We start from the raw sequence: 17,490 nt of genomic DNA, 5'->3' as shown, positions 1-17,490 counted from the left end.
TGTATTTAATTCCCATGCAATTTCTGTGTTACATCATCAATAAGAATGTCAGAGGGATACAGTAAACTTGAAGTGAAGCATCAGAATCTATAACTAGTGTCACAGGAATGGTTCAAAACATAGACAGTAAGAAGAGTCAGTCTTCTTGTCCTTACGTAGGCGTTGTGCCTTTTGTATTTAATTCCGATGCAATTTCTGTGTTTCATCGTCAATACGGAGTTCAGAGGGATACAGTAAACCTCTAGTGAAGCATCGGAATCTATAAGTAGTGTCACAGGAATGGTTCAAAACGTAGACAGTAAGAAGAGTCAGTTTTCTTGTACCTAATTCGGCATTGTGCCGTTTGTATTTAATTCCGATGCAATTTCTGTGTTTCATCGTCAATAAGAATGTCAGAGGCATACAGTAAACCTGAAATGAAGCATCGGAATCTATAACTTGTGTCACGGGAATGGTTCAAAACATAGACAGTAAGAAAAGTCAGTTTTCTTGTACTTTAGTCGGCATTGTGCCTTTTCTATTTAATTCCGATGCAATTTCTGTGTTTCATCGTCAATAAGAAGGTCAGAGGGATAAAGTTAACCTAAAGTGAAGCATCGGAATCTATAACTAGTGTCACAGGAATGGTTCAAGACATAGACAGTAAGAAGAGCCGGTCTTCTTGTACTTGAGTCGGAATTGTGCCTATGTATTTAATTCCGATGCAATTTCTGTGTTTCATCGTCAATAAGAAGGTCAGAGGGATACAGTAAACCTTAAGTGAAGCATCGGAATCTATAACTAGTGTCACAGGAATGGTTCAAAACATAGACAGTAAGAAGAGTCAGTCTTCATGTACTTGAGTCGGCATTGTGCCTTTTGTATTTAATTCCGATGCAATATCTGTGTTTCATCGTCAATAAGAAGGTCAGAGGGATACTGTAAAGCTGAAGTGAAGCATCGGAATCTATAACTAGTGTCACAGGAATGGTTCAAAACTTAGACAGTAAGAAGAGTCAGTTTTCTTGTACTTGAATCGGCATTGTGCCTATGTATTTAATTCCCATGCAATTTCTGTGTTTCATCGTCAATAAGAAGGTCCAAGGGATACAGTAAACCTGAAGCAAAGCATCGGAATCTGTAACTAGTGTCACAGAAATGGTTCAAAGCATAGACAGTAAGAAGAGCCAGTCTTCTTGTACTTGAGTCGGCATTGTGCCTATGTATTTAATTCCCATGCAATTTCTGTGTTACATCATCAATAAGAATGTCAGAGGGATACAGTAAACTTGAAGTGAAGCATCGGAATCTATAACTAGTGTCACAGGAATGGTTCAAAACATAGACAGTAAGAATAGTCAGTCTTCTTGTTCTTACGTAGGCGTTGTGCCTTTTGAATTTAATTCCGATGCAATTTCTGTGTTTAATCGTCAATAAGGAGTTCAGAGGGATACAGTAAACCTCTAGTGAAGCATCGGAATCTATAACTAGTGTCACAGGAATGGTTCAAAACATAGACAGTAAGAAGAGTCAGTTTTCTTGTACCTAATTCGGCATTGTGCCGTTTGTATTTAATTCCGATGCATTTTCTGTGTTTCATCGTCAATAAGAATGTCAGAGGCACACAGTAAACCTGAAGTGAAGCATCGGAATCTATAACTTGTGTCACGGGAATGGTTCAAAACATAGACAGTAAGAAAAGTCAGTTTTCTTGTACTTTAGTCGGCATTGTGCCTTTTCTATTTAATTCCGATGCAATTTCTGTGTTTCATCGTCAATAAGAAGGTCAGAGGGATAAAGTTAACCTAAAGTGAAGCATCGGAATATATAACTAGTGTCACAGGAATGGTTCAAGACATAGACAGTAAGAAGAGCCGGTCTTCTTGTACTTGAGTCGGAATTGTGCCTATGTTTTTAATTCCGATGCAATTTCTGTGTTTCATCGTCAATAAGAAGGTCAGAGGGATACAGTAAACCTTTAGTGAAGCATCGGAATCTATAACTAGTGTCACAGGAATGGTTCAAAACATAGACAGTAAGAAGAGCCAGTCTTCATGTACTTGAGTCGGCATTGTGCCTTTTGTATTTAATTCCGATGCAATATCTGTGTTTCATCATCAATAAGAAGGTCAGAGGGATACAGTAAACCTGAAGTGATGCTTCGGAATCTATAAAAAGTGTCACAGGAATAGTTCAAAACATAGACAGTAAGAAGTGTCAGTTTTCTTGTACTTAACTCGGCATTGAGCCTTTTGTATTTAATTCCCATGCAATTTCTGTGTTTCATCGTCAATAAGAAGGTCAGAGCGTTACAGTAAACCTGAAGTGAAGCATCGGAATCGATAACTAGTGTCACAGGAATGGTTCAAAACACAGACAGTAAGAAGAGTCAGATTTCTTGTACTTAAGTCGGCATTGTGCCTTTTGTATTTAATTACGATGCAATTTCTGTGTTTCATCGTCAATAAGAAGGTCGGAGGGATACAGTAAACCTGAAGTGAAGCATCGAAATCCATAACTAGTGTCACAGGAATGGTTCAAAACAAAGGCAGTACGAAAAGTCAGTTTTCTTGTACTTAAGTAGGCATTTTGCCTTTTGTATTCAATTCCGTTGCAATTTCTGTGTTTCATCGTCAATAAGAAGGTCAGAGGGATACAGTAAACCTGAAGGGAAGCATCGGAATGTGTAACTAGTGTCACAGGAATGTTTCAAAACATAGACAGTAAGAAGAGTCAGTTTTCTTGTACTTAAGTCGGCATAGTGCCTTATCTATTTAATTCCGATGCAATTTCTGTATTTCGTCGTCAATAAGAAAGTCCATGGGATACAGTAAACCTGAAGTGAAGCAACGGAATCTAAAACCGGTCTCACAGGAAAGTTTCAAAACATAGACAGTAAGAAGAGCCAGTCTTCTTGTACTAGAGTCGGCATTGTGCCTTTTGTATTTAATTCCGATGAAATTTCTGTGTTTCATCGTCAATAAGAAGGTCCAAGGGATACAGTAAAACTGAAGTGAAGCATCCGAATCTAATACTGGTGTCTCAGGAAAGGTTCAAATCATAGACAGTAAGAAGAGTTAGTTTTCTTGTAGTTATGTCAGCATTCTGCTTTTCTATTTAATTCCGATTCAATTTCTGTGTTTCGTCATCAATATGAAGGTCCAAGGGATACAGCAAACCTGAAGTGAAGCATCGGAATCTAAAACTGGTCCCACAGAAAAGCTTCAAAACATAGATAGTAAGAAGAGCCAGTCTACTTGTACTTGAGTCGGCATTGCGCCTTTCGTATTTAATTCTGAAGAAATTTCTGTGTTTCATCATCAATAAGAAGGTCCAAGGAATACAGTAAAAATATAGTGAAGCATCGGAATCAAAAACTGGTCTCACAGGAAATGTTCAAATCATTGTCAGTAAGAAGAGTCAGTCTTCTTGTACTTAAGTCGGTATTGTGCCTTTTGTATTTAATTCCGATTCAATTTCTGTGTTTCATCGTCAATAAGAAGGTCCAAGGGATACAGTAAATATATAGTGAAGTATCGGAATCTAAAACTAGTCTCACAGGAAATGTTCAAAACATAGTCAGTAAGAAGAGTCAGTCTTCTTGTACTTAAATCGGTATTGTGCCTTTTGTATTTAATTCCGATGCAATATCTGTGTTTCATCGTCAATAAGAAGATCCAAGGGATACAGTAAACATATAGTGAAGCATCGAAATCTAAAACTGGTCTCACAGGAAATGTTCAAATGATAGTTAGTAAGAAGAGTCAGTCTTCTTGTACTTAAGTCGACATTGTGTCTTTTCTATTTAATTCCGATGCAATTTCTGTGTTATCTCGTCAATAAGAAGGCCCAAGGGTTACAGTAAACCTGAAGTGAAGCATCGGAATCTATACTCGGTGTCTCAGGAAAGGTCGAAAACATAGACAGTCAGAAGAGCCAGTTTTCTTGAACTTGAGTCGGCATTGGGCCTTTTGTCATTAATTCCGATGCAATTTCTGTGTTTCATCGTCAATAAGATGGTCAGAGGGATACAGTAAACCTGAAGTGAAGCATCGGAGTCTATAACTAGTGTCACAGGAATGGTTCAAAACATAGACAGTTGGAAGAGTCAGTCTTCTTGAACTTAAGTCGGCATTGTGCCTTTTCTATTTAATTCCGATGCAATTTCTGTGTTTCGTCGTCAATAAGAAGGTCCAAGGGATACAGTAAACCTGAAGTGAAGCATCGGAATCTATAACTAGTGTCACAGGAATGGTTCAAAATATAGACAGTAGGAAGAGTCAGTGTTCTTGTACTTAAGTCGGCATTGTGCCTTTTGTATTTAATTCCGATGCAATTTCTGTGTTTCATCGTCAATAAGAAGGTCCAAGGGATACAGTAAACCTGAAGTGAAGCATCGGAGTCTATAACTAGTGTCACAGGAATGGTTCAAAACATAGACAGTTGGAAGAGTCAGTCTTCTTGAACTTAAGTCGGCATTGTGCCTTTTCTATTTAATTCCGATGCAATTTCTGTGTTTCAGCGTCAATAAGAAGGTCCAAGGGATACAGTAAACCTGAAGTGAAGCATCGGAATCTATGACTAGTGTCACATGATTGGTTCAAGACATTGACAGTAAGAAGAGTCAGTCTTCTTGTACTTAAGTCGGTATTGTGCCTTTTGTATTTAATTCCGATTCAATTTCTGTGTTTCATCGTCAATAAGAAGGTCCAAGGGATACAGTAAAAATATAGTGAAGTATCGGAATCTAAAACTAGTCTCACAGGAAATGTTCAAAACATAGTCAGTAAGAACAGTCAGTCTTCTTGTACTTAAGTCGGTATTGTGCCTTTTGTATTTAATTCCGATGCAATATCTGTGTTTCATCGTCAATAAGAAGATCCAAGTTATACAGTAAACATATAGTGAAGCATCGAAATCTAAAACTGGTCTCACAGGAAATGTTCAAAAGATAGTTAGTAAGAAGAGTCAGTCTTCTTGTACTTAAGTCGACATTGTGTCTTTTCTATTTAATTACGATGCAATTTCTGTGTTATCTCGTCAATAAGAAGGCCCAAGGGATACAGTAAACCTGAAGTGAAGCATCGGAATCTATAACCGGTCTCTCAGGAAAGGTCGAAAACATAGACAGTCAGAAGAGCCAGTTTTCTTGAACTTGAGTCGGCATTGTGCCTTTTGTCATTAATTCCGATGCAATTTCTGTGTTTCATCGTCAATAAGATGGTCAGAGGGATACAGTAAACCTGAAGTGAAGCATCGGAGTCTATAACTAGTGTCACAGGAATGGTTCAAAACATAGACAGTTGGAAGAGTCAGTCTTCTTGAACTTAAGTCGGCATTGTGCCTTTTCTATTTAATTCCGATGCAATTTCTGTGTTTCGTCGTCAATAAGAAGGTCCAAGGGATACAGTAAACCTGAAGTGAAGCATCGGAATCTATAACTAGTGTCACAGGAATGGTTCAAAATATAGACAGTAGGAAGAGTCAGTGTTCTTGTACTTAAGTCGGCATTGTGCCTTTTGTATTTAATTCCGATGCAATTTCTGTGTTTCATCGTCAATAAGAAGGTCCAAGGGATACAGTAAACCTGAAGTGAAGCATCGGAGTCTATAACTAGTGTCACAGGAATGTTTCAAAACATAGACAGTAGGAAGGGTCAGTCTTCTTGTACTTAAGTCGGCATTGTGCATTTTTTATCTAATTCCGATGCAATTTCATTGTTTCGTCGTCAATAAAAAGGTCCAAGGGATACAGTAAACCTGAAGTGAAGCATCTGAATCTATAACTAGTGTCACAGGAAAGGTTCAACACATAGACAGTAAGAAAAGTCATTCTTCTTATACTTAAGTTGGCATTGTGCCTTTTGTATTTAATTCCAATGCAATTTCATTGTTTCATCGTCAATAAGCAGGTCAGAGGGATACAGAAACCTGAAGTGAAGCATCGGAATCTATAACTAGAGTCACAGGAATGGTTCAGAGCTTAGACAGTAAGAAGAGTCAGTCTTCTTGTACTTAAGTCGGCATTGTGCCTTTTGTATTTAATTCCGATGCAATTTCTGTGCTTCATCGTCAATAAGAATGTCAGAGGGATACAGTAAACCTGAAGTGAAACATTGGAATCTATAACTAGTGTCACAGGAATGGTTCAAAACATAGGCAGTAGGAAGACTCAGTCTTCTTGTACTTAAGTCGGCAATGTGACTTTTATATTTAATAACGATGCAATTTCCGTAATTCATCGTCAATAAGAAGGTCCACGGGATACAGTAAACCCGAGGTGAAGCATCGGAATCTATAACTAGTGTCACAGGAATGGTTCAAAACATAGACAGTAGGAAGAGTCAGTGTTCTTGTACTTAAGTCGGCATTGTGCCTTATGTATTTAATTCCGATGCAATTTCTGTGTTTCATCGTTAAGAAGAGGGTCCAAGGGATACAGTAAACCTGAAGTGAAGCATCGGAATCTATAACTAGTGTCACAGGAATGGTTCAAAACATAGACAGTTGGAAGAGTCAGTCTTCTTGGACTTAAGTCGGAATTGTGTTTTTCGATTAAATTCCGATGCAATTTCTGTGTTTCGTCGTCAATAAGAAGGTCCAAGGGATACAGTAATCCTGAAGTGAAGCATCGGAATCTATAACTAGTGTCACAGGAATGGTTCAAAACATAGACAGTTGGAAGTGTCAGTCTTCTTGATCTTAAGTCGGAATTGTGTTTTCGATTAAATTCCGTTGCAATTTCTGTGTTTCGTCGTCAATAAGAAGGTCGAAGGGATACAGTAAACCTGAAGTGAAGCATCGGAATCTATAACTAGTGTCTCAGGAATAGTTCAAAACATAGACATTAAGAAGAGTCAGTCTTCTTGTACTTTAGTCGGCATTGTGCCTTTTGTATTTAATTCCGATGCAATTACTGTGTTTCATCGTCAATAAGAAGGTCAGACGGATACAGCACACCTGAAGTGAAGCATCGGAATCTATAACTAGTGTCACAGGAATGGTTCAAATCATAGACAGTAAGAAGTGTCAGTCTTCTTGTACTTAAGTCGCCATTGTACCTTTTGTATATAATTCCGATGCAATTTCTGTGTTTCATCGTCAATAAGAATGTCAGAGGGATACAGTAAACCTGAAGTGAAACATCGGAATCTATAACTAGTGTCACAGGAATGTTTCAAAACATAGACAGTAGGAAGAGTCAGTCTTCTTGTACTTAAGTCGGCATTGTGCATTTTTTATCTAATTCCGATGCAATTTCATTGTTTCGTCGTCAATAAAAAGGTCCAAGGGATACAGTAATCCTGAAGTGAAGCATCTGAATCTATAACTAGTGTCACAGGATAGGTTCAACACATAGACGGTAAGAAGAGTCAGTCTTCTTGTACTTAATTTCGCATTGTGCCTTTTGTATTTAATTCCGATGCAATTTCTTTGTTCATCGTCAATAAGAAGGTCAGAGGGATACAGTAAACCTGAAGTGAAGCATCGGAATACATAACTAGAGTCACAGAAATGGGTCAAAACATAGACAGTAAGAAGAGTCAGTCTTCTTGTACTTAAGTAGGCATTGTGCCTTTTGTATTAAATTCCAATGCAATTTCTGTGTTTCATCGTCAATAAGAAGGTCAGAGGGATACAGTAAACCTGAAGTAAAGCATCGGAATCTATAACTAGTGTCACAGGAATGGTTCAAAGCATAGACAGTAGGAAGAGTCAGGCTTCTTGTACTTAAGTCGGCATTGTGCCTTTTCTATTTAATTCCGATGCATTTTCTGTGTTTCGTCGTCAATACGAAGGTCCAAGGGATACAGTAAACCTGAAGTGAATCATGGGGATCTAGAACTAGTGTCACAGGAATGGTTCAAATCATAGACTGTAAGAAGAGTCAGTTGTTTTGTACTTAAGTCGGCATTGTGCCTTTTCTATTTAATTCCGATGCAATTTCTGTGTTTCATCGTCAATAAGAATGTCAGAGGGATGGAGTAAACCTGAAGTGGAGCATCGGAATCTATAACCAGTGTCACAGGAATGGTTCAAAACACAGACAGTAAGAAGTGTCAGTCTTGTTGTACTTAAGTCGGCATTATGCCTTTTGTATTTAATTCCGATGCAATTTCTGTGTTTCATCGTCAATAAGAAGGTCAGAGGGTTACAGTAAACCTGAGGTGAAGCATCGGAAACTATAACTAGTGTCACAGGAATGGTTCTACAGATAGACAGTAAGAAAAGTCAGTCTTCTTGTACTTAAGTCGGCATTGTGCCTTTTGTATTTAATTCCGATGCAATTTCTGTGTTTCATCGTCAATAAGAAGGTCAGAGGAATACAGTAAACCTGAAGTGAAGCATCGGAATCTATAACTAGTGTCACAGGAATGGTTCAAAGCATAGACAGTAGGAAGAGTCAGACTTTTTGTACTTAAGTCGGCATTGTGCTTTTTCTATTTCATTCCGTTGCAATTTCTGTGTTTCGTCGTCAAAAAGAAGGTCCAAGGGATACAGTAAACCTGAAGTGAAGCATCGGAATCTATAACTAGTGTCACAGGAATGGTTCAAAACATAGGCAGTAGGAAGAGTCAGTCTTCTTGTACTTAAGTCGGCATTGTGCCTTTTCTATTTAATTCCGATGCAATTTCTGTGTTTCGTCGTCAATGAGAAGGTCAGAGGGATAAAGTAAACCTGAAGTGAAACATCGGAATCTATAACTAGTGTCACAGGAATGGTTCAAAGCATAGAGAGTAGGAAGAGTTCGTCTTCTTGAACTTAAGTCGGCATTGTGCCTTTTCTATTTAATTCCGATGCAATATCTCTGTTTCGTCGTCAATAAGAAGGTCCAAGGGTTACAGTAAACTTGAAGTGAAGCATAGTAACCTATAACTAGTGTCACAGGAATGGTTCAAAACATAGGCAGTAAGAAGAGTCTGTCTTCTTGTACTTAAGTCGCCATTGTGCCTTTTGTATTTAACTCCGATGCAACTTCCGTGTTTCGTCGTCAATAAGAAGGTCAGAGGGGTCCAGTAAACCTGAAGTGAAGCATCGGAATCTGTAACTAGTGTCACAGGAATGTTTCAAAACATAGACAGTAGGAAGAGTCAGTCTTGTTGTACTTAAGTCGGCATTGTGCATTTTTTATCTAATTCCGATGCAATTTCATTGTTTCGTCGTCAATAAAAAGGTCCAAGGGATACAGTAAACCTGAAGTGAAGCATCTGAATCTATAACTAGTGTCACAGGATAGGTTCAACACATAGACGGTAAGAAGAGTCAGTCTTCTTGTACTTAATTTGGCATTGTGCCTTTTGTATTTAATTCCGATGCAATTTCTTTGTTCATCGTCAATAAGAAGGTCAGAGGGATACAGTAAACCTGAAGTGAAGCATCGGAATCTATAACTAGAGTCACGGAAATGGTTCAAAACATAGACAGTAAGAAGAGTCAGTCTTCTTGTACTTAAGTAGGCATTGTGCCATTTGTATTAAATTCCGATGCAATTTCTGTGTTTCATCGTCAATAAGAAGGTCAGAGGGATACAGTAAACCTGAAGTAAAGCATCGGAATCTATAACTAGTGTCACAGGAATGGTTCAAAGCATAGACAGTAGGAAGAGTCAGGCTTCTTGTACTTAAGTCGGCATTGTGCCTTTTCTATTTAATTCCGATGCATTTTCTGTGTTTCGTCGTCAATACGAATGTCCAAGGGATACAGTAAACCTGAAGTGAATCATGGGGATCTAGAACTAGTGTCACAGGAATGGTTCAAATCATAGACAGTAAGAAGAGTCAGTTGTTTTGTACTTAAGTCGGCATTGTGCCTTTTCTATTTAATTCCGATGCAATTTCTGTGTTTCATCGTCAATAAGAATGTCAGAGGGATGGAGTAAACCTGAAGTGGAGCATCGGAATCTATAACCAGTGTCACAGGAATGGTTCAAAACACAGACAGTAAGAAGAGTCAGTCTTGTTGTACGTAAGTCGGCATTATGCCTTTTGTATTTAATTCCGATGCAATTTCTGTGTTTCATCGTCAATAAGAAGGTCAGAGGGTTACAGTAAACCTGAGGTGAAGCATCGGAAACTATAACTAGTGTCACAGGACTGGTTCTACAGATAGACAGTAAGAAAAGTCAGTCTTCTTGTACTTAAGTCGGCATTGTGCCTTTTGTATTTAATTCCAATGCAATTTCTGTGTTTCATCGTCAATAAGAAGGTCAGAGGAATACAGTAAACCTGAAGTGAAGCATCGGAATCTATAACTAGTGTCACAGGAATGCTTCAAAGCATAGACAGTAGGAAGAGTCAGACTTTTTGTACTTAAGTCGGCATTGTGCTTTTTCTATTTCATTCCGTTGCAATTTCTGTGTTTCGTCGTCAAAAAGAAGGTCCAAGGGATACAGTAAACCTGAAGTGAGGCATCGGAATCTATAACTAGTGTCACAGGAATGGTTCAAAACATAGGCAGTAGGAAGAGTCAGTCTTCTTGTACTTAAGTCGGCATTGTGCCTTTTCTATTTAATTCCGATGCAATTTCTGTGTTTCGTCGTCAATGAGAAGGTCAGAGGGATAAAGTAAACCTGAAGTGAAACATCGGAATCTATAACTAGTGTCACAGGAATGGTTCAAAGCATAGAGAGTAGGAAGAGTTCGTCTTCTTGAACTTAAGTCGGCATTGTGCCTTTTCTATTTAATTCCGATGCAATTTCTCTGTTTCGTCGTCAATAAGAAGGTCCAAGGGCTACAGTAAACTTGAAGTGAAGCATAGTAACCTATAACTAGTGTCACAGGAATGGTTCAAAACATAGGCAGTAAGAAGAGTCTGTCTTCTTGTACTTAAGTCGCCATTGTGCCTTTTGTATTTAACTCCGATGCAACTTCCGTGTTTCGTCGTCAATAAGAAGGTCAGAGGGGTCCAGTAAACCTGAAGTGAAGCATCGGAATCTGTAACTAGTGTCACAGGAATGTTTCAAAACATAGACATTAGGAAGAGTCAGTCTTGTTGTACTTAAGTCGGCATTGTGCATTTTTTATCTAATTCCGATGCAATTTCATTGTTTCGTCGTCAATAAAAAGGTCCAAGGGATACAGTAAACCTGAAGTGAAGCATCTGAATCTATAACTAGTGTCACAGGAAAGGTTCAACACATAGACAGTAAGAAGAGTCAGTCTTGTTATACTTAAGTTGGCATTGTGCCTTTTGTATTTAATTCCGATGCAATATCTTTGTTTCATCGTCAATAAGAAGGTCAGAGGGATACAGTAAACCTGAAGTGAAGCATCGGAATCTATAACTAGAGTCACAGGAATGGTTCAAAGCTTAGACAGTAGGAAGAGTCAGTCTTCTTGTACTTAAGTCGGCATTGTGCCTTTTCTATTTAATTCCGGTGCAATTTCTGTGTTTCATCGTCAATAAGAGGGTCCAAGGGATACAGTAAACCTGAAGTGAAGCATCGGAATCTATAACTAGTGTCACAGGAATGGTTCAAAACATAGACAGTTGGAAGAGTCAGTCTTCTTGAACTTAAGTCGGAATTGTGTTTTTCGATTAAATTCCGATGCAATTTCTGTGTTTCGTCGTCAATAAGAAGGTCCAAGGGATACAATAAACCTGAAGTGAAGCATCGGAATCTATAACTAGTGTCACAGGAATGGTTCAAAACATAGACAGTTATAAGAGTCAGTCTTCTTGATCTTAAGTCGGAATTGTGTTTTCGATTAAATTCCGTTGCAATTTCTGTGTTTCGTCGTCAATAAGAAGGTCGAAGGGATACAGTAAACCTGAAGTGAAGCATCGAAATCTATAACTAGTGTCTCAGGAATAGTTCAAAACATAGACAGTAGGAAGACTCAGACTTCTTGTACTTAAGTCGGCAATGTGACTTTTATATTTAATAACGATGCAATTTCCGTAATTCATCGTCAATAAGAAGGTTCAAGGGATACAGTAAACCCGAGGTGAAGCATCGGAATCTATAACTAGTGTCATAGGAATGGTTCAAAACATAGACAGTAGGAAGAGTCAGTGTTCTTGTACTTAAGTCGGCATTGTGCCTTATGTATTTAATTCCGATGCAATTTCTGTGTTTCATCGTCAATAAGAGGGTCCAAGGGATACAGTAAACCTGAAGTGAAGCATCGGGATCAATAACTAGTGTCACAGGAATGGTTCAAAACATAGACAGTTGGAAGAGTCAGTCTTCTTGAACTTAAGTCGGAATTGTGATTTTCGATTAAATTCCGATGCAATTTCTGTGTTTCGTCGTCAATAAGAAGGTCCAAGGGATACAATAAACCTGAAGTGAAGCATCGGAATCTATAACTAGTGTCACAGGAATGGTTCAAAACATAGACAGTTATAAGAGTCAGTCTTCTTGATCTTAAGTCGGAATTGTGTTTTCGATTAAATTCCGTTGCAATTTCTGTGTTTCGTCGTCAATAAGAAGGTCGAAGGGATACAGTAAACCTGAAGTGAAGCATCGAAATCTATAACTAGTGTCTCAGGAATAGTTCAAAACATAGACAGTAAGAAGAGTCAGTCTTCTTGTACTTTAGTCGGCATTGTGCCTTTTGTATTTAATTCCAATGCAATTACTGTGTTTCATCGTCAATAAGAAGGTCAGAGGGATACAGTAAACCTGAAGTAAAGCATCGGAATCTATAACTAGTGTCACAGGAATGGTTCAAAACATAGACAGTAGGAAGAGTCAGGCTTCTTGTACTCAAGTCGGCATTGTGCCTTTTCAATTTAATTCCGATGCAATTTCTGTGTTTCATCGTCAATAAGAATGTCAGAGGGATGGAGTAAACCTGAAGTGAAGCATCGGAATCTATAACCAGTGTCACAGGAATGGTTGAAAACACAGACAGTAAGAAGAGTCAGTCTTGTTGTACTTAAGTCGGCATTATGCCTTTTGTATTTAATTCCGATGCAATTTCTGTGTTTCATCGTCAATAAGAAGGTCAGAGGGTTACAGTAAACCTGAGGTGAAGCATCGAAAACTATAACTAGTGTCACAGGAATGGTTCTAAACATAGACAGTAAGAAAAGTCAGTCTTCTTGTACTTAAGTCGGCATTGTGCCTTTTGTATTTAATTCCGATGCAATTTCTGTGTTTCATCGTCAATAAGAAGGTCAGAGGAATACAGTAAACCTGAAGTGAAGCATCGGAATCTATAACTAGTGTCACAGGAATGGTTCAAAGCATAGACAGTAGGAAGAGTCAGTCTTTTTGTACTTAAGTCGGCATTGTGCCTTTTCTATTTAATTCCGTTGCAATTTCTGTGTTTCGTCGTCAATAAGAAGGTCCAAGGGATACAGTAAACCTGAAGTGAAGCATCGAAATCCATAACTAGTGTCACAGGAATGGTTCAAAACATAGGCAGTAGGAAGAGTCAGTCTTCTTGTACTTAAGTCGGCATTGTGCCTTTTCTATTTAATTCCGATGCAATTTCTGTGTTTCGTCGTCAATAAGAAGGTCAGAGGGATAAAGTAAGCCTGAAGTGAAACATCGGAATCTATAACTAGTGTCACGGGAATGGTTCATAGCATAGAGAGTAGGAGGAGTTCGTCTTCTTGAACTTAAGTCGGCATTGTGCCTTTTCTATTTAATTTCGATGCAATTTCTGTGCTTCGTCGTCAATACGAAGGTCAGAGGGATACAGTAAACCTAAAGTGAAGCATCGGAATCTTTAACTAGTGTCACAGGAATGGTTCAAAACATAGACAGTGAGAAGAGCCAGTCTTCCCGTACTTAAGTCGGCATTGTGCCTCTTCTATTGAATTCCAATGCAATTTCTGTGTTTCATTGGCAATAAGAAGGTCAGAGGGATACAGTAAACCTAAAGTGAAGCATCGGAATCTTTAACTAGTGTCACAGGAATGGTTCAAAACATAGTCAGTAAGAAGAGTCAGTCTTCTTGTACTTAAGTCGGCATTGTGCTCTTTGTATTTAATTCCGATGCAACTTCTGTTTTTCGTCGTCAATAAGAAGGTCCAAGGGTTACAGTAAACTTGAAGTGAAGCATAGTAACCTATAACTAGTGTCACAGGAATGGTTCAAAACATAGGCAGTAAGAAGAGTCTGTCTTCTTGTACTTAGGTCGCCATTGTGCCTTTTGTATTTAACTCCGATGCAACTTCCGTGTTTCGTCGTCAATAAGAAGGTCAGAGGGGTCCAGTAAACCTGAAGTGAAGCATCGGAATCTATAACTAGTGTCACAGGAATGTTTCAAAACATAGACAATAGGAAGAGTCAGTGTTCTTGTACTTAAGTCGGCATTGTGCATTTTTTATCTAATTCCGATGCAATTTCATTGTTTCGTCGTCAATAAAAAGGTCCAAGGGATACAGTGAACCTGAAGTGAAGCATCTGAATCTATAACTAGTGTCACAGGAAAGGTTCAACACATAGACAGTAAGAAGAGTCAGTCTTGTTATACTTAAGTTGGCATTGTGCTTTTTGTATTTAATTCCGATGCAATATCTTTGTTTCATCGTCAATAAGAAGGTCAGAGGGATACAGTAAACCTGAAGTGAAGCATCGGAATCTATAACTAGAGTCACAGGAATGGTTCAAAGCTTAGACAGTAAGAAGAGTCAGTCTTCTTGTACTTAAGTCGGCATTGTGCCTTTTCTATTTAATTCCGATGCAATTTCTGTGCTTCATCGTCAATAAGAATGTCAGAGGGATACAGTAAACCTGAAGTGAAACATCGGAATCTATAACTAGTGTCACAGGAATGGTTCAAAACATAGACAGTAGGAAGACTCAGTCTTCTTGTACTTAAGTCGGCAATGTGACTTTTATATTTAATAACGATGCAATTTCCGTAATTCATCGTCAATAAGAAGGTTCAAGGGATACAGTAAACCCGAGGTGACGCATCGGAATCTATAACTAGTGTCATAGGAATGGTTCAAAACATAGACAGTAGGAAGAGTCAGTCTTCTTGTACTTAAGTCGGCATTGTGCCTTATGTATTTAATTCCGATGCAATTTCTGTGTTTCATCGTCAATAAGAGGGTCCAAGGGATACAGTAAACCTGAAGTGAAGCATCGGAATCTATAACTAGTGTCACAGGAATGGTTCAAAACATAGACAGTTGGAAGAGTCAGTCTTCTTGAACTTAAGTCGGAATTGTGTTTTTCGATTAAATTCCGATGCAATTTCTGTGTTTCGTCGTCAATAAGTAGGTCCAAGGGATACAATAAACCTGAAGTGAAGCATCGGAATCTATAACTAGTGTCACAGGAATGGTTCAAAACATAGACAGTTATAAGAGTCAGTCTTCTTGATCTTAAGTCGGAATTGTGTTTTCGATTAAATTCCGTTGCAATTTCTGTGTTTCGTCGTCAATAAGAAGGTCAGAGGGATACAGTAAACCTGAAGTAAAGCATCGGAATCTATAACTAGTGTCACAGGAATGCTTCAAAGCATAGACAGTAGGAAGAGTCAGACTTTTTGTACTTAAGTCGGCATTGTGCTTTTTCTATTTCATTCCGTTGCAATTTCTGTGTTTCGTCGTCAAAAAGAAGGTCCAAGGGATACAGTAAACCTGAAGTGAGGCATCGGAATCTATAACTAGTGTCACAGGAATGGTTCAAAACATAGGCAGTAGGAAGAGTCAGTCTTCTTGTACTTAAGTCGGCATTGTGCCTTTTCTATTTAATTCCGATGCAATTTCTGTGTTTCGTCGTCAATGAGAAGGTCAGAGGGATAAAGTAAACCTGAAGTGAAACATCGGAATCTATAACTAGTGTCACAGGAATGGTTCAAAGCATAGAGAGTAGGAAGAGTTCGTCTTCTTGAACTTAAGTCGGCATTGTGCCTTTTCTATTTAATTCCGATGCAATTTCTCTGTTTCGTCGTCAATAAGAAGGTCCAAGGGTTACAGTAAACTTGAAGTGAAGCATAGTAACCTATAACTAGTGTCACAGGAATGGTTCAAAACATAGGCAGTAAGAAGAGTCTGTCTTCTTGTACTTAAGTCGCCATTGTGCCTTTTGTATTTAACTCCGATGCAACTTCCGTGTTTCGTCGTCAATAAGAAGGTCAGAGGGGTCCAGTAAACCTGAAGTGAAGCATCGGAATCTGTAACTAGTGTCACAGGAATGTTTCAAAACATAGACATTAGGAAGAGTCAGTCTTGTTGTACTTAAGTCGGCATTGTGCATTTTTTATCTAATTCCGATGCAATTTCATTGTTTCGTCGTCAATAAAAAGGTCCAAGGGATACAGTAAACCTGAAGTGAAGCATCTGAATCTATAACTAGTGTCACAGGAAAGGTTCAACACATAGACAGTAAGAAGAGTCAGTCTTGTTATACTTAAGTTGGCATTGTGCCTTTTGTATTTAATTCCGATGCAATATCTTTGTTTCATCGTCAATAAGAAGGTCAGAGGGATACAGTAAACCTGAAGTGAAGCATCGGAATCTATAACTAGAGTCACAGGAATGGTTCAAAGCTTAGACAGTAGGAAGAGTCAGTCTTCTTGTACTTAAGTCGGCATTGTGCCTTTTCTATTTAATTCCGGTGCAATTTCTGTGTTTCATCGTCAATAAGAGGGTCCAAGGGATACAGTAAACCTGAAGTGAAGCATCGGAATCTATAACTAGTGTCACAGGAATGGTTCAAAACATAGACAGTTGGAAGAGTCAGTCTTCTTGAACTTAAGTCGGAATTGTGTTTTTCGATTAAATTCCGATGCAATTTCTGTGTTTCGTCGTCAATAAGAAGGTCCAAGGGATACAATAAACCTGAAGTGAAGCATCGGAATCTATAACTAGTGTCACAGGAATGGTTCAAAACATAGACAGTTATAAGAGTCAGTCTTCTTGATCTTAAGTCGGAATTGTGTTTTCGATTAAATTCCGTTGCAATTTCTGTGTTTCGTCGTCAATAAGAAGGTCGAAGGGATACAGTAAACCTGAAGTGAAGCATCGAAATCTATAACTAGTGTCTCAGGAATAGTTCAAAACATAGACAGTAGGAAGACTCAGACTTCTTGTACTTAAGTCGGCAATGTGACTTTTATATTTAATAACGATGCAATTTCCGTAATTCATCGTCAATAAGAAGGTTCAAGGGATACAGTAAACCCGAGGTGAAGCATCGGAATCTATAACTAGTGTCATAGGAATGGTTCAAAACATAGACAGTAGGAAGAGTCAGTGTTCTTGTACTTAAGTCGGCATTGTGCCTTATGTATTTAATTCCGATGCAATTTCTGTGTTTCATCGTCAATAAGAGGGTCCAAGGGATACAGTAAACCTGAAGTGAAGCATCGGGATCAATAACTAGTGTCACAGGAATGGTTCAAAACATAGACAGTTGGAAGAGTCAGTCTTCTTGAACTTAAGTCGGAATTGTGTTTTTCGATTAAATTCCGATGCAATTTCTGTGTTTCGTCGTCAATAAGAAGGTCCAAGGGATACAATAAACCTGAAGTGAAGCATCGGAATCTATAACTAGTGTCACAGGAATGGTTCAAAACATAGACAGTTATAAGAGTCAGTC

Source organism: Schistocerca americana, chromosome 6 (genome assembly GCF_021461395.2).
Source record: "Schistocerca americana isolate TAMUIC-IGC-003095 chromosome 6, iqSchAmer2.1, whole genome shotgun sequence".
NCBI classification, from domain to species: Eukaryota; Metazoa; Arthropoda; class Insecta; order Orthoptera; family Acrididae; genus Schistocerca; species Schistocerca americana.
Note: the sequence above shows the minus strand (reverse complement) of the source record.